Source organism: Nyctereutes procyonoides, unplaced genomic scaffold (genome assembly GCF_905146905.1).
Source record: "Nyctereutes procyonoides isolate TBG_1078 unplaced genomic scaffold, NYPRO_anot_genome, whole genome shotgun sequence".
NCBI classification, from domain to species: Eukaryota; Metazoa; Chordata; class Mammalia; order Carnivora; family Canidae; genus Nyctereutes; species Nyctereutes procyonoides.
This window is the reverse complement of record NW_026575042.1, coordinates 5,714,392-5,739,280: the sequence shown is the minus strand read 5'-3', so window position 1 is coordinate 5,739,280 and position 24,889 is coordinate 5,714,392. Positions and strand designations below refer to the sequence as shown.

General features: G+C 35.5%; 1 non-coding gene across 1 annotated transcript; it reads left to right on the top strand.

Annotated features, from left to right (window-relative positions):
* Nucleotides 1-3,996: 3,996 nt before the first annotated feature.
* LOC129507439 (U6 spliceosomal RNA) lies at nucleotides 3,997-4,098 on the top strand. Its single transcript, XR_008664007.1, has one exon. It is a non-coding gene; the product is annotated as a U6 spliceosomal RNA (small nuclear RNA).
* Nucleotides 4,099-24,889: the final 20,791 nt, after the last annotated feature.

Here is a 24,889-nt window from a genome sequence, read left to right as displayed (position 1 = left end):
GCTTCTATGTTCCGAGTCTAGAAGACTGATAGCTTCTGTCTGGTTCTCTTGGATATCTGAGCTAACTGGAAAATGTTCCATTATTTTGCTAGAGAGATAGAACCAAAAAACCCTATGAATTCATTTATCGGAAGAGGTTCTATGTAGGATTGGCCTTGAATACAACAGCCATATACATGAAGCCATCTTGGACACTTCAAACTCACCTGCCAGTTAAAACAGCAATGAATGATTCCAATGGAAACCACATGGAACAGAAAAATTACTCATCTAAACCCTTCCCATATTCCTAACCCACAAAATTATGTAACTAAATGAAATTGTTATTTGAAAATAATTTAATAGCAACAAATGAATGAAGTGCTTATTAAGCTGAACTTACACCCTTTGTCAATAGTTAGAAAATATAATTATTTTGGATATGGAACTTCTCTTCACATTTACATTGTTGAGGAGTGAACTAAAAATTGGACATTTAGAAATTTGTGGGTTTTTTTTTTTTTTTACAAAGACATGATGATCATTTTTACTTCAGTAAAGTGGTCAGATTTGAGGTGTACTATATTCAGGCCTCATCTCCTTAGGTTTCTGCTGTTAAGTTGAGCTGTTTAAGGGAACTGGAAAACAAGTAAATAAAGAACATCGGAGAACTGTTTCAAAAATAATTTTTGGTGTGGCTACTCATACGTAAAACTGATTACAAGTAAAAAATAAGAAAGCTAATCAGATTTTGAAAAAATTAAGTTGCAAAGAACATTAGCCTCATCTGAAAGTTCTGTTATTGTTTTGGCAAGTCTTAAAATAACTCTCAATAGGAAGTGGGCTGCAGAAGGTGCACAGGTCCCAAAAAGGACATATACCCCTATAGCTATGTCTGATATGCCTGGAAAATAATAAATGTGGAGAGCCACTCAGAGACTTGCTTCTTTTCCTCCGAAAGTTTATAGCTTTTGATCTTTTAGGAGAAGATTCCTTAAATGTCGATTAATTCAAGCTGATTATGTTGAGCCCACTATATATTTACTGAATTGTTTACTTAGTTGTTCTGCCAATAACTGAAGGAGGGGAATGAACATTAACAAGTTTAATCGTAGATTTTTCTATTTCTTCCTTTGATTCTGATAGCTTTTGCTGCATGCCTATTGAAGCTCTCTTATTAGGTATATTCACATTTAGTATTAGTATATTTTCCTAGGTAACTTCCTTTTATCATGATGGGACGTTCCACCTTATTTTGGGTAATAAGCCTTGTCTTAAAATATACTTTGTTTAGTATTTTTTCTTTTTGTTAAAGTATACATGCCATATTTTTTTCTATTCTTTGTTTTCAATTTCATGTAGACAGCATATAGTCCAGTTTTGACTTTTTTTAACTCTTAATTTTAAATTTTTGAGCCTATCTGAAGCTTTCTTCCTTTAATTGGAAAGTTTGGTCCATTTATACTTAATTAGATTACATACACACTTAAATTTGTGTATCCCATCTTAGTATTGATATTTTTCAGCTCCACATGTTGTTTCTCTTTTCCTCCTAGGAAAAGAGCTAGATTTTTTTGTTTATTTAAAAAAATGTGATAAGATTTAACTTTTTACTTCATCATGTCACATTCTCTCATTTAACACATTTCCTCTAGTTTTATGTCAAAAACATCAATTTAGCCATCCTGACATATATGTCAATGGTATATGGCTGAGGGAAGACACTGCCACCATTAGTCATCCTGCTTCGCAATTGTTCTGCACATGTGTCAACATCCTTTGCCTACATTGATAAAGCAGGTGCTAATGCCATATATTGTCAAAGTCAGTGGGTCGATTCATCCAATATCAGGAAATATATCATCAAATGCCATGTGTAATCCAATGCAGCCATATGACTAGAGTCTAGTATTTCTGTTAAAGAAAAAAAAATGCAGTTAATCTAATATGGTTTATTTCTGAGGCTTTATTCTCTTCTTATTCAATATATCCCCCAAGGGCCATTTCATCTTTTTCCCATAAATTCGGTTTTTCTATAAATTAACTCCTGTGTGTACTACTCTTCTGGATAATTCCCTCTCATTTTTATCCTGCTTATCATTTCCACAGCCCCTACCATCATGCGGACCATTTCTTACCTATATTACCTTAGCCACATCTTCACATGCATCTCCTCTCCATTTACCAGCTTTTACCCCACCAGCATTAGCATCACCTGGAACTAGATAGAAGCACAAATTCTCAGGCACCACCCCAGAGTTACTGGTCACCTTGGGGTGTGATCTGGCAATCACTGATGATTTGAAAGCACACTCAGGTATTAGTACCACTGCTATTCAGTAAAGATGATTTCACATTTTCTCCTACCAACATGTAAATATAACACCAATTGCCTTTTCCCACTAATGCTGCTGATTGAACAAGAATTATACTACTCCACAGAAAATCTGGAATATTCTTTTAATCTTTATCTAAATTATCACTTACAGTTTTGAAGTAAATTCAATTTTATCTTTGTTTCTTTTGCAAACACTAGCCAAAATGAATGAATCAGCACCTGAGTATACCTTGCCACCAAAATTGACAAGAGATGATCTACTCTGACAGTCTGTACACTATGATCCATAGGCCAAATCTAGTCTATTCCTTGTTTCTGTAAATAAAATTTTATACAACACAGTCAAGCTTATTCTTTTTTTTTAATGGCTGCTTTTGATTTACCCTAGCAAGGTTGAGCAGTTGTAACAGAGACCATATAGTCTGCAAAACCTAAAATATCTGTCCTTTTACAGAAAATGTTTTTTTATCTCTAATTGACATTGTTGCCAAGTATTAATTCATCACATATTTATTAAACATATACTATTTTTAAAGATTTATTTATTTATGATAGAAAGAGAGAGAGAGGCAGAGACACAGGAGGAGGGAGAAGCAGGCTCCATGCCAGGAGCCCGACGCGGGACTCAATCCCGGGACTCCAGGATCGTGCCCTGGGCCAAAGGCAGGCGCCAAACTGCTGAGCCACCCAGGGATCCCTAAACATAACTATTAATCAGGCACTGGTTCAGGCACTGAAGTGAACAAGGGCACAGTCCTCTGCAATCATGGAACATATATCATAATAAGGGAGGGAGGCTGAAAATAAAAGTGTACCAGTAAATAATTAATAAGATAATTAATAAGATAAGAAGGTCATTGTGCTGCGAAGAAAACAAAGTGGATGCAGCAATAGAAAATGACTGTCCAGGAGATAGCACCATTGAGTTAGATGTCAGGAGGCCTCTCTAAGGAGATGGCATTGAGCTAAAACCGCTATGAAAGATGAAATTAAAAAAAATGTGCATAGTTCATGTGAAGAAAATGACCTTGATTTGTCCTAAAAACATAAAAAAGGCCAGCATGGCTACAGCAAAGTAGGTAACTGGGAAGATATGGGACCCTGCATAAATATTTGCAAGACTCTTGATCGATAACAAATTGTATTTTTTTTCATTTCCACTGAGTCTCATAGAAGGAAGTGATATTGATTAAAGATTGCTTACTATTCTTTTGTGTGTTAATGATTTATGTTGGTTGCACTGCAAGCATAAATGATTTTTATATCAATGGTGAGAAAATTAGGAACTTCTGATTAAAAATTTTTTAAAAAGAGCAAGATTAATGTCCTCTTTAGATGCAAGGTTGAAATATTGCTCCTTACTCATCTCTACCTTGATCAGGCTGTTTAAGGTGGCATCATTAAGTCAGACCTTAAAGTTTTCCACTTCCCTAAACCTAGTGATGTGAAAAAGTACAAAACAAAACTCAAAGACTATAAATAATCAAGCAAGGGAAAGATACAATAACTTGAACATGAACAAGAAATAAGTTCAAATATATATACAAATCTCCTTTTATGTTTTTTATAGGAAAAATGTTGACTGTAGGTGCACAGTGGGGGATGGTGGTTTGTTGGGAAGAGGAAAATGTGTTAATGAAACACTAAAAATTCAAACTAAGCATCCACAAGTTAGATGTTTGCTTTAGCAGCATATATACTAAAATTATAAAGATACAGAGAAGATTAACAGGCTCTGGTGCAAGGACAATATTCAAACACATGAAGTATTCATAGTTTTAAAAATGGGCAAAGAAGATGTATAGAGATCTCCCCCCAGAATGATATACAAATGTCTGACAAGCATGTGAAAAGATACTCAATCATTAGGTAATTGCAAATCAAAGCTATAATAAGCAGTCACCTCATGACTCTTGGTTACTGTTGATGGGAATGAAAAAGGGTGCAACTTCTTTTCTGGCTAATAGCATGGGATTTTCTCAAAAAATTGAAATAGGACTACTAAATGATCCAGCAAGTCTACTAAATCTAAAAGAACTGAAAGCACAATCTAGGAGAGATATTTATACACCCACATTCAGAGCAGCACTGTTGACAATAGAGTTGAAGTTGAAGCAATCCAAGCATCATCAATGGATGATTGGATACATAAAATGTTGTTTATACATACAGTATAATATTATTTAGCCCTCAGAGAAAGGAAGGCAACTTTGATACACGTTTCAATGTGAGATGAACCTAGAGGACATAATGCTAAGTGAAATAAGTCAGCCACAAAAAGATACATGTTGCATGATTCCACTTATATGAGGTATTTTGAATAGTCCAATTCAGAGACAACAAGTAGAATGGTGGTTGCCACGGGCTGGTGAGAGGGGAGAAGAGGAGTTATTGTTTAGTATATATAAAGTATTGATTTTACAGAACAAAAGGGTTTATAAGGATGGATTGTAGTGATGGTTACACAACCATGTGAATAAATTTACAGAGTTGAGATGATAGGGCAGCCCCAGTGATTCAGCGATTTAGCACTGCCTTCAGCCCAAGGCGTGATCCTGGAGACCCGGGATCGAGTCCCACGTGGGGCTCCCTGCATGGAGCCTGCTTCTCCCTCTGCCTGTGTCTCTGCCTCTCTCTCTCTCTCTCTGTGTGTCTCTCATGAATAAATAAATAAAAATCTTCTAAAAAAAGAGTTGAGATGATAAATATTATCTTATGTATATTTTACCAAAATAAATGTTTTAAAGGATATCAATAACTTGTAGGAAAAAAAGAAGACATGGTGTCAACAGATTAGAACAGAGCTTGGGGTATTTGTAGATCAGAGTAGGTATTGTTGACTTGTTAATATTACATGAAAATGTCATGCAGATAGAATTTCTCGCTCTTCAGTTGGGGGTGAAAGGATGAAGAACATAGAAAATCTTGCCCTATAAAACTGCTCAGATTGAAAAAAACTAACTTAAAAATGAGTTCCCTTTTAAGAAAGGGCCAGTGTGAAGTAATTTTACATAGATTCTTTTGTTTTCTCCTTTTCAATGTGTTGAAAAACAGAATATAGAAATTAGCAAAAGGTTGATCATGGCTATTTATGACTTGACTCTGCTCTATGTTTGAAATTAAGTTCATGTTCGTATTTATTTGAAACATCATTATCAGTATCATTTTACTTTTATTTTTTTTATTTTAAAGATTTTATTTATTTATTTATGTGAGACACACACACAAAGAGAGAGAGAGAGAGAGAGAGAGAGAGAGAGAGGCAGAGACACAGGCAGAGGGAGAAACAGGCCCCATGCAGGTAGCCTGACGTGGGACTTGATCCCGGGTCTCCAGGATCAAGCCCTGGGCTGAAGGAGGCGCTAAACCACTGAGCCGCCCAGGCTTCCCCTATCAGTATCATTTTAAAGATGAACAAACTGGGATTCCTGGGTGGCTCGTGGTTGAGCATATGCCTTTGGCTTAGGTGGTGATCCCAGGGTTCTGGGATCGAGTCCCACATCAGACTCCCTGCAGGGAGCCTGCTTCTCCCTCTGTCTCTGTCTCTGCTTCTCTCTCTGTGTTTCTCATGAACAAATAAAGAACATCTTTAAAATAAATTATAAAGGTTAACAAACTAAAGGTGAAGAGCCTGAAGAACTGTAAGTGGTAAGAATTTCCAGTGGAGTTGAATAATGATCTATTCCTGTCTGGATCTAAAACTTAAGTTCTTGGTAGTGAAACACTATATTTCTTTTCTGTAACTTCTATTAGAACCCAATTTCTCTATGCATCCACATAGACTTTGGAAATGTAGAGAATAAAAGGTGGCAATTCACAGGAAGCCGCTATTTATAAACTCACAAACCATCTCCTTTCCACATGACCCACCCAGAGAATTAATTTCTTACTGTCTTCCTCAGCATTGGCTGTAGTCAAAGACTTCGTAAATGGCTAAGCTACGGGAGACAAATCCCTGCTTTGGGTCACAAGAAGATGTAGATTCATTACCTAGCTCTGCTATATGCCAAGTACATTAATGTGGGCAAGATTCAATCGCTGCAATTAAGTTTCCTCATCTGTAAAATTATTTCGTCTACCTCATAATGTTGTTGTAACAGTTAAGGGAAATAACATATGTGCAAGTACTTTAAACAATAAAATTGCATATAAGTGGAGGCTATAATTGTCATCTAAGTCCCTGTAAATCCAGGAGGAAGGATCTTAACCACCAGTTAGAGATTACAAAGAAAACCTTTTAAGAATCCTAAAAAATAGGATCTTTCAATGTATTACCTATTGCAATAAAGCATTCAGAGATTAAAATATGAGAATATTCCTTTAATAATTTATTTTGAGAATAGTAGAGAAATAGAGCTTTTCTGTCACAGAATATTTAGTGTTCTGTCTTAATTTCTTATCAAGAAAGTACATTTTCTTTATTTTATGCATAAGAAATTATGATTTGGAATCATAGAAACCTACAGTGGGGTTTATAAATCTTTTATTTATGTGTAAAAATTAAATAATGAAAATCTTGATTCTGAGAGATTAAGTATTGTTTAATGATAGAAGATTAGGGGCCAATCTAAATTCTAATAATGTCTGTAGATGATTTTGATCAAATTCTTAAATGTTTATAACCTCCTTTTTCTATCTGTTAAAATGAAGAACAATTTGTTTGGGTTAGTTTGGGCTCTCTACAAACAGTACCTGAGACATGGATTTGGATACAATTCATTTGAAAGGTAATCACAGAAAGCAGAGTGAAGAAAACAGGACAATGAAATAATAAAGGAAGAAAAGGTAATGAAAGATGCATCTCTAAACTAGCTTCTCTGGTGGACAACTAAAGCTCAGTTGCTCTGGGGATTGTGCAAGGAACTCCATAGAATTCATCTCAAGATGATCTGTCCAAAGGGAAGAAAGCTGAGGTAATTATCCACTGACTCCTGTCCCTCATTGGTTAAGGACTGCTCCCAACCTGCATGGCTTTAAGGCTTTAGAGGAACTCTGAGAGGCAGGAAAGCAGAGAGTCACGGAACCATGCATTTGTGGGAGGTGGGTGCGGGCCAAGTGCACTGCAAACAAGTAAGCACAAGAGAATGTTTTGTACCTTATTAGTTGCTGCGATGACTACGTAAATAGATATGGGTGTACTTAGAATGGTGCTTCAAATATTGTAAAAACCATAAATGAGAGCTGATGTTTTTATTAGACTAAGAGATTTGTTTATAGACACTACTAATTGGTTGGGATTTTGCTCCGGCCCCCTAATGCCTACTCTTTTTTTTTTTTTTAATGTATGCATTCTCTCCTGTACTCTGTTACTAAGTATATCTTTCCATGATTTGCATAGGTATGTCTCTGTCAATATGATCAGTCTTCTTTTCTCCTTAGCAGTTTATACAATTTATTATCTCATCTATGAGGTCCTATTTAAATGGCAACTCATTGGAAAACAAGATCAAGTGGTTTGTTCAATCTTCTGTAATTGTGAGGACCTAGAAAAATTTTATGGATAGGAAGATGTTTAATAAATATTATGCTTTTCAACTTGGTTATAAAGTGAATGTCTTTCAATTGCCCTCACCACTGAGTTTTACCACTGTTTAAAACACATGGCCTTATTACTTCAATGAAAATTCAAATTCATAGCTCCCATTAGCATTGCAGACAATTTCTGGCCTACTTTCCCTGGATATTAATGGAAGTTTAGATCTTTTAATGAGCTTAGTACAGAAAAAATTTTGGTATTCACATAAACTACTGCCCCTCTCTTAGCCTAGGGCTACAGAGAAAACAGTCACTATGTTGGTCAGGTAACTTCAAAGATACTTAACTGTTAGAAAAGCCACTAGTTACTGCATAAACAACAAACGCACAGTCATTTTTGGTGCATTTCAATGCCAAATTTAACTTCCTGGACACAACTTTTACTTGGTCTCCTCTTACCTCCCTGATACATCCGTTTCCTCCTTATTTCATTGTTTTTCAAATTTCCAGATAACATCAGGGCTCAGCATTTGGAAAGATTCTCTTCATCAATCTCCATGCACTTGTCAGCCAAATCTTCCCTCCTGAACTTCAGGAACATGTAACTGATTATGTGTACAATATCACAACTTTGATACTGTGATAGATTAAACTATTTTTAAAAAGCCACTGATTCTACTCTGGCTTTATATGTATTTTTTTCATATATATATATATATATCTTTTCAATGTGATATTGATAGTCCTATCAAGAGGTTGAATCTTCTTTGCCCCATCGAATCTTGGTTGAATCTATAACTTATTTCATTGATCTCTTTCATGTAGCGAAAGTGATATTGTGTAAGTTGCAAGCCAAAACTCAAAGTAACTTGCAATTTTCATACTTTCTTATCTTGCCCTGAAATTTCCACATAGAAGAGTCTAGGATGGGGGTTCCTGGGTGGCTCAGTTAGTTAAATGTCTACCTGTGGCTCAGGTCATGATCTTGGTATCCTGGGATCTAGCCCTGCATCAGTGGGGGAGGGGAGGGACTGCTCAGCAGGGAGTCTGCTTCTCCCTCTCTCCCTCCCCCTCCCCCTTGCTCATACTATCTCCCTCCCTCTCTCTCTCTCTCTCTCTCTCTCTCTCACTCAAAGTAAAAAAAAAAAAAACAACAAAAACAAAAGCCAAAAAACAAAAACAAAAATAAAAACCTAGGATAGTGTATCAGAGGACAAGATCGTGTGGAGGAGAATGATCTATCCCATCTGAGACACCATAGGTCAACTATCCTGCAATTAACCCACTAGGTTATTGTAGTTACAAGTAACCCCCTATGAGGTCTGTGGAACCAGTCAACTGAGCTCAGACCCAGTTGCTAATACAAAGATTCATAAACCAAATAAACCACAAAATTTTGTAGCAGTTTGTTACATAGTTATAGCATCTGATACAGATGTTAAAGAGATATTGCCAATTTAAGATATACAAGGTTGAACCTTTGGTTATATTCCCTAAACCTAATACTCCACAGTTTCCCTTTTAGAAAACACTGGTCATTTCTGTCTTCCAATTCCTCAAGTCAGATATTTTACAATCATCCTTACCACCTTTATTTCCATTATGTCCAAGCCATCAGCAAATTTTGTCATCTTTTCCTTTCTACCCTAAATTGGAGCACTTTTCTCTGTTCTCCATTGCTTATATGCTGCTTCAAGGCAGATGATTGTAGTTAAATCCTGAATTATTTCATTGCTTCTGCCTTGATTCTCTGAAAGCTATTCTCTTCATAGTACTAAGAATAATCTTTTAAATCATAAATTATATCAGGTCCTTTCTCTTACCAAAATTCCTTCACTGAAAACAAGTTTTTGTTCCTTACAAAGTTAAATACACAATTATATGTAACTAGGCAATTCTGCTCCTAGGTATATATCCAAAATAGTTGAAAACGGGTGTCAAACAAAATTGCAAATGAATGTGCATGGAAACGTTATTCACAATAGCCAAAAGGTAGAAACAACTCAAATGTCCATCAATACATGAATGGATAAATTAATCTTCATGTATTCATATATTATTGCAATATTTTTCAGCCATTAAAAGAAATGAAGTGCTAATACATGCTACAACATGGATGAACCTAAAAAACAGTATACTAAGTCACAAAAGGTCACAGAAAGACTTCATGTATAGGAAATATTCAGAGTAGGTTAATCCACTGGACAAAAAGCAGATTGATGGTTACCAAGGGTTGAGGGTAGGAGGACATGGAGGGTCATTCCTTAATGTATTCAGAGTCTTAGTTTAGACTGATGAAAATGTTTTGAACTGGATCAAGGTGGTGGTTGCACAACACTATAATGTACTAAATGAATTGTTTACTTTAAAATAGATAAAAGGGATTAAGAGTATGCTTATTGTAATGAGCACTGAGTAATACATAGAAATGTTGAGCCATTGTACTGTACTCCTGAAACTAACATAAGACTGTATGTTCATTACACTTCAATAAAAAATATTTAAAAAATAAAATGGTTAATTTTAAGTTACGTGAGTTTCACCTCAATTTAAAAAAAATATTTCAATGGTTTCTCATGTTACACAGAGGAGCTGCCAAAAGCCTCACAAAGATGTATGTGTCCCTGTGTGGTCTAGCCTCCACTTCCGTTCTTCCTTCTTCTCTCTCCTCTCCTGCTAGATGCGTCTCTGTGTTGCTTGTCAAACCTTCCTTGTGTTCTTTTGTTTTAAGATTCATGCATCCTTGATTTCTCTTGTCTGGACAGCTTTTACCCTAGACAGTAACATAACTCACTCTCTACTACCTTTCAGTTTATTAAGATAGTATAAAAGATTAGTTTATTTAATTTTTTGGCCTATTGAGTCTGTATAGAAGCAAGAACAGTAATATGCATAATGTCAAAAATGTTGGTTACATCTAGTCCCCTTTGGAATATTTTTCCAGATCCTAAATTAGTGCATACTGACCTAAGCTGCCAAAACTTCTTAAGAAAAAGAACATGAAACCTCCAAAGGCAAACATCTACAAATTGAAAGTAAAGTTCACAAAGGAAAGCTGAGTGTCTCGATATACTACTAATGTCCCAGATACTTGGGTTATCTGTTGTTATGGTGATGGGAGGGATTGTGAAATATTGTACCAAGTACCTTAGTTTCATCTTAGTTCCATTCTTTTGACAAAGGCTATAAACATTCTGGAACCTGATTACATTGCACTGTCAGAGATCACTGAATATTTTTTCATTCTCATGAGATTTGTTTTGCTACATATTACTCCAGAAACTCAGAAAAGCTACTAAAAATAAGCATGGCCGCTAGTGGTGGTAACATAAACTGTTTCTCATGAAACAAGCCAGGTAAGTCAAGGTTTAATATCTGCAACCCAGCCTAAGGTAAGAGGGATCTTACTGGAATATAGCCTACAAACAAAAGCTAGAAGTTGGCTGTAGTTGGAATGGAGAATCTCATCTAATTAATAAACAGTGACAATCCAAATCTAGTTTAGAATATATAATCTCTCTATGTCTGTGATCTATCTATATAATCTATCTCAATATCCATATTAATAACTTTATATGCATCCTTTCTTTTACTTTTGTTCTTTCTGCCCCTATACTGATAAAAACACTACATAAATTCCTGGAGATATTTACATGTTTCTTTGGGTAAAAAGTGCTTGCTTCCACACGTTGGTAAGTATAGTAACATTATCAGTAGGTCATTTAAGGACAGATAGTGAGCCAACTCCAAACATGGGGAGAATGATGGCACTGGTGCCCACAATGCATGGGATTTATAAGGAATGAAGGCTGGTATATTCAGAGATCCTTTTTCCATCTACAAACTTCCTTCCACTTTCAAGACAATTTACTCTATTTGACTAGATATCCAGAAGTTCAGGTCTAATTTGAAATAAGTATTGCTCTTTGCATGTGCCTAGTTTCACCTTGATTTTTAAAAAAATTTCTTAAGTGAAACTAGATTTCAACTCTTGAAGTAATTCTTAGTGTATGGTGGACTGTATACCGACAGAGCTCTCCTTCAATCTTAGGGCTATAGCTGTTCTGAATGCTGATCACCAAACTACGAATGAGATCTCTATACAGACAGAACAGAGCTAATTTCCCTATTGATTTGCAATCACTTATTTTGAATATGCATAGATATTCTTTAATGTATGCTTTAAAAGTCCTTTGAAAGAAAAGAGAAAAAATATTACCAAGCTTTTGACATATGTGCTATATGCAAAACTGATAGGTTGTTTTTTAATGGTTTAGCTCGATTCACTTCTAAAACACAGAAAAACTACAAATTATTGGAGCAAAGTAGCAAGAATACTTTATAACATGCACAGTAATAATCCAATAAGCATTTTAATCAGTTTTTAAAAAGGGTTACTTTTGTTATAACAACTAGGCATTTAATAAATATTTGATTATTGAATAAGAATAAATTCAATATGACTTTGTATACTTCTCGATTCAATTCGAGTTCATTTGACTTCATTCTTTTTATACATGGTAACTTTCTCTGGTATAACTCACATTCAGAAACTAGCAAAAAAGAACTATACATCCATCAATTTACTAATTTTATCATTCATCCATTCCATCTTTTATTTGTTCAAGTGATAAATTTATTGAACACTGATGATGGCAAGCCTTGTTCCAGGTGTTGGAAATCAAGGAATATGGAACAAACAGTGGCAGCATATCATGGCATGTATTAAAATAAAGGAAAATATAAGTTGTATGTGAACTTATATTAGAGGCATCTAAACTTCACTTGGTGAATAAGATCAGGCTTTCAGAAAAAAAGTAACATCTTAGCTGCAATCTACAAAGCGAGAAGGACTTAGTCAAGTGAGTAAAGGTATTGGATGGAAAAGGATGTTTCAGACAGAAGAGAAGTAATAACACAGAGTTTGATACATTGGAGAATTGGTGAGAATTTACTGGGGCTATACCATGAAACTCAATACTATGAGGATTCAGTGTTCAAACTGGACTTCTTCAGGAGAAAGTTAGTGTTTTACAAAACTTTTTTTTTCTGTGGATAGTCACATAACATTTATTTATACTTCAACTACAACAGATTTTACAGTGTATTAATATTAATAGTTCATACTTCTCTTTGTCTCCCAAAACAAACCTTTTTAAGTTTGAACTTCATACAGGAATCATGAGATCCTAGAATAGAAGAGCATTAATGACTAACGATTAGGATTCACATCTGTTTTTATTGCTCCTATAGAATATCTGATTTCTTAATTTCTAAACCCTCTCTGTCTACATAAGTTTTCCTAAATAAGAAATATTCCCATTGGCCTTCTTGATCCTCTGACCTGGGCTAAATGTAGACTGTTTAAAAGTCCAGAATTCTCCCTAATGTAGCTTGCAAATCTGACCCATGACAAATTATCCAGGCTTCTCTAAGATGGGGAGATGTGCAGCTTGAGAAAGTGTACTTGGTAAAAGCCTTATTTCAATTAACACAAATACACTCGGAGAAGGGGTTAAGAACCTATGAGGATTTTCTAGTTAAGAAGTGGAAACCTCAAAGGCACAGAAAAATATTTCAGAGTTGGAGAAGGCATCAAAAACTCTGGGTGGGGCAGAGCATCTAGAATGGTTTGAGTCGAGTTATGGTGGAGGACTGATGGCTTGAGATTTTTGGGACAGTGAATAAGGTACACAGGGCTGGGCATCATGGTGGATTAGACTCAATTGTCCTTTGTTGCCAAGAGGGTTTAGGGGCTGAAATTTGCCTGGCTCAGACTCAGAACTGACTCTCCGTGAACCTAGAAGCTGCTTTGCCCTGGATGACCTAGCTCATAATTGCAGTTTGAAAAGAAGCCTATGAAAAGAGTGGTATTTTGAAATTTTCTATAGTTGTATGCAGGCTTGCCAATAACTATATTATGCAGTCCAAAACATGCTTAGCATGATTTTAAAACGCCCTCAGACACCTCTCCCAACTTAGCTCATTCTAGCACTTTGCTCATAAACTTTGTGCTCCATTTAGACAAAACCACTGCTTAAATCCATGACACCAATCCAGCTCTCTGCACTAGGCTCTTGCACTGGTAGGGTTCATCATCCTGATTCCTCTATTGAGGACCACTTCTAATTTCAACTTTGATAGGAAACTGCCCAGTATACTCTGTGTTCCCACAGTGCTTTGTATAACATAACATTTGTGGGTGCATGTCATTCATACACACTTTGTTCCTAATAACCAGTCTTTTTCAACTTTATTTTTTTTCTGTTTGAACCACAAGTTCACTTAAGCAATATACTCCCAAGGGGATATTCAATATTATAAGCTATTTATTCTCCTATGTTAGTAATTCGTTTGCTTCCATATTTAGGAAAGCATATTAGAATCATGGGAGTGAAACATTAAAAGGAAAACCTTGAATCTATTTTATATAATAGGCAAGTCATCTGTAAATTTTAGTGTTTTAACAAATAATAGCAAATGCTTCATAATTTAATAGATTCACCAGTAAAAGATGAGGATATATGGAATCTTTTGCTTTTGTCCTTGTGTTCCAAGCTGGATGCCATGCCTGAAATACTGTCAGAGCTTAGCACATATAAGTATAATGATTCTATGAATGAATGATGAATGAATAGAATGAATGAATGAATGAACTATTTGGGTAATTGACATTATATTTTCACATAAAGCTATGCTCAGGAAGATACTGAATTTCAAAGGAACCCAATGACACCTACATCTCTATCAACAGCTATTCTGAATAATTAGATATCTGGCACAAACCCCCAAAACCTTGAATTAAGAATTTCAAATCACAGGCCACCAAGATGAGTGCCTGTATGTATATAGATGTTGTATGTATATGGTATGTATATAGATGGTTGTGCGAGGGATATAAGACAAAAACTCCCGTATCTCTTGCTGAATTTTGTTCAGGCAAAACATAGCTATTGAGCACAGAAACTACAACTGAACTGTCATGGGAGTTACTGGTTGTGTTTACAGAACTGCTGCGGATGCTTTGTATCAAGGGCAAGTCATCAAAGGCCATAGTCAGAACTGTGACCACTGGGCCAATGTGACATAGACCTTTCAGGGGAGGGAAATGTCTTCATCACTAGCAATCCCTTTGGGCTGTTCCACTTGAGATCACTGACTCTGTCAAGGACACAATTCAGTTCCTTTGGATTAAGAACAATGTCAGTCATTAAGTGTGTGCCTTAGGTTCAGGTCATGATACCCGAGTCCTGGGATCCAGCTCCCCAGCGGGGTCCCTGCTCAGCTGCTTCTCTCTCTCTCTAATTAATTAATTAATTAATTATATATATATATATATATATATATATATATTAAAGAGCATTGACAGAAAGTGTGAAACCAGAGATTTTACAGAGAGTGAGAGGAACAGAATATCCTGCACTTTAAGTTGGTCTCAGTGTGTGGAACAAGAAAAGAGGTTCTAGAGCCTGTTACCTGACTTTGCTATCCAGCCTCCTCACCTCCTCACTATGCAACACTGGAAATGCTACTTGAAGATGCCATCCCTCTCCTTATTGTGATACATAGATAACAATGTCTGCCCTGGAAGGGTGATGTGAATGGTAGTGATGATAGTCAGTGTGTCAGACATTGCAAGTGTTTGTTAGGGTATAGCTCTCCTTAACACTGAGAGAGGATTTGGCTATATAAAGAAAAGAAGGAAAATACATAATGTATCTTCTTTGAGAAGTGATGCCTTCTCATCAATAGAAGAACTTAAATGCCTTGATGCCTAGTTAGAATACCTCCCCTTCTATCTCATGAGTGAAATACAAGAGGCATCAGAAGGCCCACCAGCTCACTCTGTGGATGAAGTTACTGCTGTCACATCCTAGTTATCCCAGGCAACAGCATGTGTTCATTAGATGCCTTATGACTTACTTCTTTGCAATGCCAAATCATTACTGCTTACTCTATCCTTTTGCTTCATTTCAAATTTTGTGACTTTATATTTTCCTGTTAATCTATTTATTTTCACCAACTCAATCAGAACTTTTCTCATCTGGTTCTACTTTTCCTAGTCTTTTCTCTTTCTGAATTGGGCACATCTGCTAAATTTCCTCAAAAAAACCTGGAGCCCAGAACTAAGGTTCTCAAAGTTTTCTGATTTGTTAATGCATTCTTGCTCATCATCAGGTTCTTTTGTGTCCATTTCTTTTTCTTTTAAGCAGCATTTTTATGAATCTACAGTTCTCAAGATGCAATGTTTCCCATGCTTTGTATTGATGAAATTAGAAACGACATTAACTAGTCTTTCCAGGTTTGAGAGAATTTTAGCTCAGCTAAGATGAAAGGGAACATGCAGGGATCTCTTTCATCATTGCTGCTCTCACAAATGTTAACCTTCTGCACCATTTGAGCTGCAAGATGTTGCATAATTCTCTACCTCAGACCCTGAGTTCTGTAGAACTCTCACCACTCCCCTCCATTTTAGCATAACCTTCATTTAGAGATTTGTAAATCTCTGCTTTGATCTTTTTGGTTCTTTTTTGCAAGTGTTCCCTGCCTAAGAGAATAATACCATTTTAAAATCTTTTAAACAATTCATTAATCATTTTGCTAATCATAAATAACAAGGCTTTAGAACAAAACAGAACCAATACCAGCCCATACTGAGATGCATTAGTTATTTATATAATTTGCCATATATTCTCATCACTCATGATGATCTTTGACCTATTTCCAAAGCCATGATTAAATCACTTTTCTTTGAATCATTCTGATTAATTTTTCATGCACAACTGGGTGACTTACCAAATCAAAAGTGACCCTAATGTCCCAATGTTTGACTTTTGCTTTTTAAAAAACTTTCCCTTCAGTTTCTTCTGGGGTATGAATTCGTATGTCCCATTTTACTCATTTTGAAGGTAGTAGACCAGTTTCCCATTCTTAATATTTTTCATGGGTATCATATGCCACACCTTTACTGATGGTTACCTTCCTGGGCAAAAGTTTCCATTGCCTTTCAAGAAATTCTTTTCTACATATTCTCCAATATTCTAACATTCTTTCATTTTCTAAGAATGAACATGCGTGGATTAGTAAACATGCTGACCTATGCTGTGAATAACTCAGGGTGATGTGGGCCTTTCAATGTTTGCCAAGTAAGGAATTCCCTTATCTTCATGTTGGCCAGAGCAATTTTTGCAATGTCTTCATTACTCTCTAATTGTCTATATTTCTTTGCTTCATTTCTCTTGTTAAAGGCAGATTTAAAAAATGAGTTCAATAACTCAGCCGTTTTAGAGCCATCATTAATTTCATGCCCTTCCTCATTCATTAGTGGACCTATTTTCTTGTGGCATTCTTTTCCTCTGGGTCTTTTTTTCTTTTTCTTCTCATTTATTTTAACCCTTTGATCACACTCTATTATGACCATTATCATGTCTTCTCTAGCAACTGAATAACATCTCAGTGGAAAATTGATTTGGTTTTCTAGATTCCCCATCATCCCTGAAATAAATGTTCCTTTAGTTTTTTCTCTGAGAAGTTAGACTATTACTGACACAATGTTAAAATCTTATTCAGAGGAAATTTATTTCTTTACTTCTTCATTTCTTTAAAAGAACGCTAAAATACGCTTTAAGTGTCTTAAACATGAGACAGCATTAATATCTTTGAACTGAAAAATTTTTAAAAGCCTAGATTTCTAAAAACAATTGATTTTTTTTTAACAAAATTGTTTTCACTTCATCACAGTTTAAATTCCTGTAGTTCAACAACCCTCTTTACTGCAGTCTGGGTTTGGTCTCATTAGCAGTCCATATTTCTCCAGAATCCAATAAAAACCATGACACTACTTATCCCCTGCTTCGTGTGGCATGCAGGTTCTTAAAACATTAAGATAGTTCTTATAATAAACAAAAATGTGAATATGAAAAATTCAAATTAAACAAAACCCACTCTTGCAATCTAATTGTTTGAATATAAATCAGGTGTTCAGTTCAATTTTTTTCAGCTCAGTATTTTTATCAGCATTGTTTATTTTCTGAGAATATATTCTCATAATAGATTTTATATTCACTTTGTCGGGATCCCTGGGTGGCGCAGCGGTTTGGCGCCTGCCTTTGGCCCAGGGCGCGATCCTGGAGACCCGGGATCGAATCCCACGTCGGGCTCCCGGTGCATGGAGCCTGCTTCTCCCTCTGCCTATGTCTCTGCCTCTCTCTCTCTCTCTCTGTGTGACTATCATAAATAAATAAAAAAAAATTAAAAAAAAGAACTGTTTATATTCACTTTGTCTTACCCGGGGCTTTACTAGTGGGTGCGTAGTCAGATTCTCCTTAGTTTTTTCATTCTTTGAAAATGCCATTTGCTTCCATCTCTTTTTCTTCATTCAACTTAAAATTGATTGTTTCTATGCTAATACCAGCAAAATAACATGAAAAAGAAATGAAACTGAAATTAGCCTGACCTGGATTTGCATCCAAATGGTTCCACTTCTAGGGGTAAACTATAGAGTAGTTTACACAAACTCTTTGAGATTCAATCTCATCTGTAAATGGGAACTATTAGTATGGCAGCAGGAAAGTTTACTATGAAGGTTAAGTAAAATAATCATAGTAACATATTTAGAAGAATGTATTGCACTTAGCAGATGTCAAAAAATGTTGCTGCTTTTTACTTTGGTTATTGCTACTTTATCCATGGATTTTGTGTGTTCCATCTTGTTTAATCTATAGTATTTTGGGGGATAGTTGAATATTGAAATAATAATGAAGGATGTAAAGCATTTAGGAAATGGGATTTTTTTTTGGTATTAATTAGTCCCAGAGTTAGGTCATTGAGACATCAGATTAGAAGCTCCAAATGATCTTAGAAATTGTTTAGTCCAACTCTCTTTTTCTAGCTGAGGAAAAACTCCTAAAGAAACCCTCAAACTTAACCAACCTAATTGTGATCTCTAATTTCCTACTGAATTCTGGAGGGAATAATTAGGGAACTAGAATAGGGAAGGGATTTCTATTCAGTAAAAGGCTTAAATTGGTGAGAAGGCTACTATAGACTCCTGTCATTATTACAGAAATCTATTCTAATGAATGATTCAGAATTTTCATGCAGAGTTGAGTGTGTCACAAATATTCCACACTGTAATTTAAAACAGCTTTTCCCATAGGTTTTTTTTTTTTTCAGGGAACATCATTTCTATACAGTATTGCACACTGAGAGATTGCCTTAACTACAAAACCATGGAGATGCTGAACTGAACTAAATGAAACAACAGACTTTCTGAAAGCTGTGAACATCTTAAAAGAAAGGTACCTCTGTGCTTGTGAAGTTCATATGCTAAGCAATTAGAGCACTGTGTGTGCACAAAGCTCATTCACCATAAACTGTTTGAGAAACACAAAGATTGCCTTTTTGTCTTTAAAACTCCAAACAGTGGCTTACCCTGTCAGTGAACTATTACAGTAAAAGAAAGAAATCAATAAAACAAAGTATTTGATATGAATACAAATAGGAATAAATAGAAGTTTTTGACCAGTTTTTTCACTTTTCTACTAGACATTTTGGTATCATGAAGAAACTGTCACTGTCACCTAAAATAATCCAACTACATTAAACTTTTAAAAACCCATCTACAAAAAACGTGAAGCTAAAGCTTTCACTTTTAATCTCTTGACATTTATGGAGCAAGACGACATGGCTGTAATGAACCACCACTGATTGTTTCATGTAATGTGGGGAGGCATCATTAGTTTATGATAACAAGGGGTGGGTTGTCAGGCTTTTCCTGAACTGATATACTGAAATCTAATTAGTCATATAACTGTTTTATTTTCCTTGGTAATGAGCATATGCCAAGGGGCTTATTGCAAAAAGGTACATCTTTCAGAAATCTAAAAAGTACATTGAATGTGAGGTACTGTTTGTTTTTTTTTTTTTTTTCAAAATTTCGTCTCCAGGACACACTTTGATTTTTATACCATAAGAGAATAATTAGAAGAGTTTTTAATTCTACAATTCTCTTATTTTTGGAGGTCTAAAAAAATCTCTCATAATGTAACATATATTACCTTGTATGAGGATCTCAGTCTTGGATATTTGTAAATACTCTGTGAACTGCTGTACATTTCCATTAACGCTCAGCAAATGCTGTTTATGCAATAGAACTTTTTAAATACCTAATAATCGGATTCCTCCTGAATTGGTAGGTGGGTAAGTAGGTAGTGAGTATTGCCAGGTTTCATATTGTCTACATTTTTATAAATGTCTAATATTCTGCCTCCACAAATAAAAGAATACATTATTAAATTCCTCTTTGGCAGCTCTTTTCTAGGATGAATCTGATTCTTTCACCCCTTTTTGACAGGATCTAATTTCTATTCTTTTCAACAGTTCCACTGACCTCCTGTGCGCTCTCTCCTATGCTGCAGAGTTTCACTTGACTGCTGATCTCCCCATCTCCATACATTAAAGATGCATTTATACTTTTTTTTACAGTGCTCTGAACATAATTACAAAAGCTTTGAATCCGGAATCAAAAACGAGCAGTTTGATCACATAAAAGCTAATTTCTGAAAACTACTACATACAGAGATTCAAAGTCAAAGGGAGGACAAACTCAGAACTCTTCAGGAGCAACCAGCAGAAAAATATTTTCTAAGCAGACCCATGGAAAAATTTATTATGTACAGTGATTCAAAATACTGGCCCCATCTACCTATTGTTTTCTAAACTCGTTGAAGTCCTATGATCCAGTCTGTTGAGTTTTTTCATTAGAGGTAACTAATGTGCCATTTCTATTGAATAATGGTATCCTTCAATTTCCCTTTGTAATTAAGGTACATGATTAACCATTTAATTGTGAAATTTTAAAAAGTAACGTAAGACAGGATTTGGCAGCCATTTAAAAAAAAAACCCAAAAACCAAAGGTACGTCTAGAGTCAAAAAGCAGGAACAAAGTTCTCATACTGTTATTTGTAAATATTTCCAATATAGAATGTGTGATGATAATCTTGTCTTTGGAGTTTAAAGTCCAAAAAGTGGAGGGACGGTAACGGTTTGCTGTGTTTGCTCCCTCAAGGGCAGTTTGACTTTCCCTTAAACTCCAAATAGAAAATTTTGTAATTTTATTGCAGAAAGAAGAAACTCTGCTGGAACCTCTCCTCCCCACCATCACTTCCCCTGATGCTAACACTTAGTTCTGCTGTCACTTTTCATGGAAGCTTTCCCTTTCATTAAAGTCCAAGACATCACTACTGTTTTTTAATATAGTCTGGGCTGCCCATGACCAAACTAGTCCAAATGATATTAGCTTCAGTTATTTCCTTGTCTGTTTCCCCATTGAACTTTGGGACTCCTCAATACATACACTATAGCTTTATCCCATCCTGTGAACACCAATTTTCCATATAACAGAAACTCAATCCTTAATATTTGAATGAATGATGTCCCAAAATTGCACAATGCAAAAGATGGCACTGGGAACCAGCTCTTCACATAGGCAATCCAATTTAATTGTGAAATTTTTATTTTAGTTTAGTTTTAAAGATTTTATTTATTTATTTATGAGACACACACACACACACACACAGAGAGAGAGAGAGAGAGAGAGAGAGAGAGGCAGAAGCATAAGTAGAGGGAGAAGCAAGCTCCGTGAAGGGAGCCTGATGTGGGACTCAGTCCTGAGACTCCGGGATCATACCCTGAGCCAAAGGCAGATGTTCAACCACTGAGCCACCCAGGCATCCCAAATTGTGAAAAATTTAAAAGTAGTAGTGATTTTTATGTAGGACAGTATCTAAGAGCCATTTTAAAGAAATAAAAGGTGTCTCTAGATTCCAATGGAAAATGAAGAATTCTCTCACTGTTATGCATAAGCTTAAGCAGCAGAAAAAATTATTGAGGTAAATGTCTAAATTACAGTTTGTTAAATGGTTTCTCTCTCCCTGAATTCTTCTATATATGCTTACAGGGTGGTGGAGCCCTCCTAAAGGCCACTTAAACTAGTTTCAATGTCTTCTAGCTTTTCCTCTGGTGAACAAATATATGTCAGATATCCATGTATTAGGATCCATGCTAAATATTATAGACATACACAAATGCATGCTTATAATTTTCAGTTTCGTAGGCAAAGTAGAATATGAGCAAACAATTCTAGTAATTCAGGATAGTAATTCAGGATAGTAATTCAGGATAGAAGTCTGTTGAACATACAAGGAAAACAAAAATGGAATTATCAGCATTACTGGGATCTAAAGCAGAGAATAAGAAATCTTTCATAGAGGAAGTAATAGTTGAATTAAGATCTGAAAACCAGGATCACTAACACACATTTAGGAAACTGAATTCTTAGTAGTGTGGCAGAGACATAGAAGCATGAAACTCTTTTGTTTAATAGAGAACTTGAAAGAGAAAGAATGAAAAAGTGCTGTACTCATAAAATTCCAGGTGAGCACAAATCACAAACATGGTTCTTTCCTAGTCTTTATTTTTACTTTATATTTTGGTGAAGAATTTAGTGCCAACTTTCAAGTAAATATGAATATAGGATTGAATTCTATGGTAGGAAGAATTTTTAAAATATACTCCCAAAGATATTCCTCTCTAATCCACAGAACTTGTGAATATGATGAGATATCATTCCTTTGAATATATTATAATAATATGGTATTACATACAGTTAACTTTGAGACAGGGAGATTATCTGGGTGGGCCCAATCCAAACATATCTATCTTTTAAAATACGGAGGCTTTTCTGGCTGAACGCTAAGATGTCAGAGATGTTCAAAGTGTGAGAACTCAGCTCAGAGTTGCTGCTTTAAAGATGGAGAAACTGGATAAGAGGAGCACAGATGGCACAAGTTGCTGAGGGAATCCCCCCAGCTGAGAAACCTCAGTCCTGCCATCACAATGAACTGAACTCAACCAACAATCTGAGTGAGAGCATGGAAGTAAATTCTTCATCAGAACATCCTAATAAAACATTAGCTCAGGTGACACATTTAAAAAATTTTATTTCTTTTTTTCTTTTCAAAATTTTATTTAAATTCTAGTTAGTTATTGTATAGTATAATATTATTTGAATTTAGTGATTCATTACATACATATAACACCCAATGCACATGATAGCAAATGCCCTCCTTGGGACACCTGGGTGGCTCAGTGGTTGAGCATCTGCCTTCTGCCCAGTGCAGGATCCTGGAGTCCCGGGATGGAGTCCCACATCGGGCTCCCTGCATGGAGCTTACTTCTCTCTCTGCCTGTGTCTCTGCCTCTCTCTCTCTGTCTCTCATAAATAAATAAATAAAATCTTAAAAAAACAAACAAACAAACAAACAAACAAACAAGTGCCTTCCTAATGCCCATCACCATTTAGCTCATCCCCCCACCCACCTTCCTCCATCAACCATCAGTTTGTTCACTATTTTAGGGTCTCTTATGATTTGTTTCTCTCTCCCTCTTTCTCTGTTCTTCTTCCCATATGTTGATCTGCTTTGCTTCTTATATCCCTTATATGAGTGAAATCATACAGTCTGCAGGATCACGCCTTGGGCTGAAGGCAGTGCTAAACCACTGAGCCACCCGGGCTGCCCATGAAATCATAAGGTATTTGTCTTTCTCTACCTGACTTATTTTGCTTAGCATAATAGGCCCAGATGAAACCTTGATTTCAGCCCTGTGAAACTTTTATGCAGAGCCCAGTCAAGCCCACCTGAATTCTGGCCTAAAGAATTAGAAGCTAATTAATGTATATTGTTTTTATTCTACTAAATTTTTGGTAATTTGTTATGAAGCAATAAAAAGTAATAAAAATTTATTGTGTATTATTTTTTTATAATGAAAATTTGAGGGCAGCCTTGGTGGCTCAGCAGTTTAGCTCCACCTTCAGTCCAGGGTATGATCCTGGAATCCTCGGATCGAGTCCCTTGTCAGGCTTTCTGAATGGAGCCTGTTTCTCCCTCTACCTGTGTCTTTGCCTCTCTCTCTCTGTGTGTGTGTCTCTCATGAATAAATAAAATCTTTGAAAAAAAAGAAAATTTGAGAATACGTTAAGTGTTCAAAAACTGTTGATTAGGCTAAGAAAGAGTAGGACACAAATTATTCATATCAGAAATGAAAAGGGGACATAACTGCAGAATCCATGAACATTAAAAGGATAATACAAAAATATTATGAACAACACTCTACCCACATATTTGATAACCTGAAATGTATCATTTCTTGAAAGACACAGCTGCCAAAATTCACACAAGAAAAAAGAGAAAATCTGAATAGATCTATATCTATTACAGAAATTGAATCAATAATTAATAGCCATCTAAAAGAGAAAACATCAGACTTACATGAGTTCACTGGTGAATTTGACCAAACATTTAAAGAAGAAATTATACCAGCTTTTCATAACCTTTTTCAAAGGATAGAAGCTGCATTATCCTAGTATCAAAACCTGGAATAGATATTACAAGAAAAAAAAAAGTACACGCAAATCTCTCTCATAAACATAGATACAAAAATCCTCAACAGAATATTAACAGATTGAACCTAAGAATGGAAAAAGAATATACACCACAACCAAGTGTCATATAAAGCTGATTAAACATTCAAAAATCAGGTAATATAATCTATCACATCCATAGGCTAAAAACAAAAATCATATGATCATATTAACAAATGTAGAAATACTATTTGACAAAATCCAATGATAAAAACTCAGTAAACTAGGAATAAAAGTGAACTTCCTCAACTTAATACAGAGGTCATCATTGAAAGGCAAATCAAAACAATGAAGTATCACTACATACCTATTAGAATTGCCAAAATTCAAAATGTTCACACAGCAAATGCTGATGAGGATGTTGAGCAACAGGGACTGTCATACATTGCTGGTAGGACTGCAAAATGGTACAGCCACTTTGGAAGGCAGTCTGGTGGTTTCTTACAAAACTAAACATACTCATATCATATGATGCAGCAAATGTATTCCTTGGCATTTACCCAAAGTAGTTGAAATCTTATGTCCGCACAAAAACCTGCCTATGGATGTTTATAGCAGCTTTTTCATAATTGCCAAAATTTGTAAGTAATCTTTCAGTAGGTGAATAGGTAAA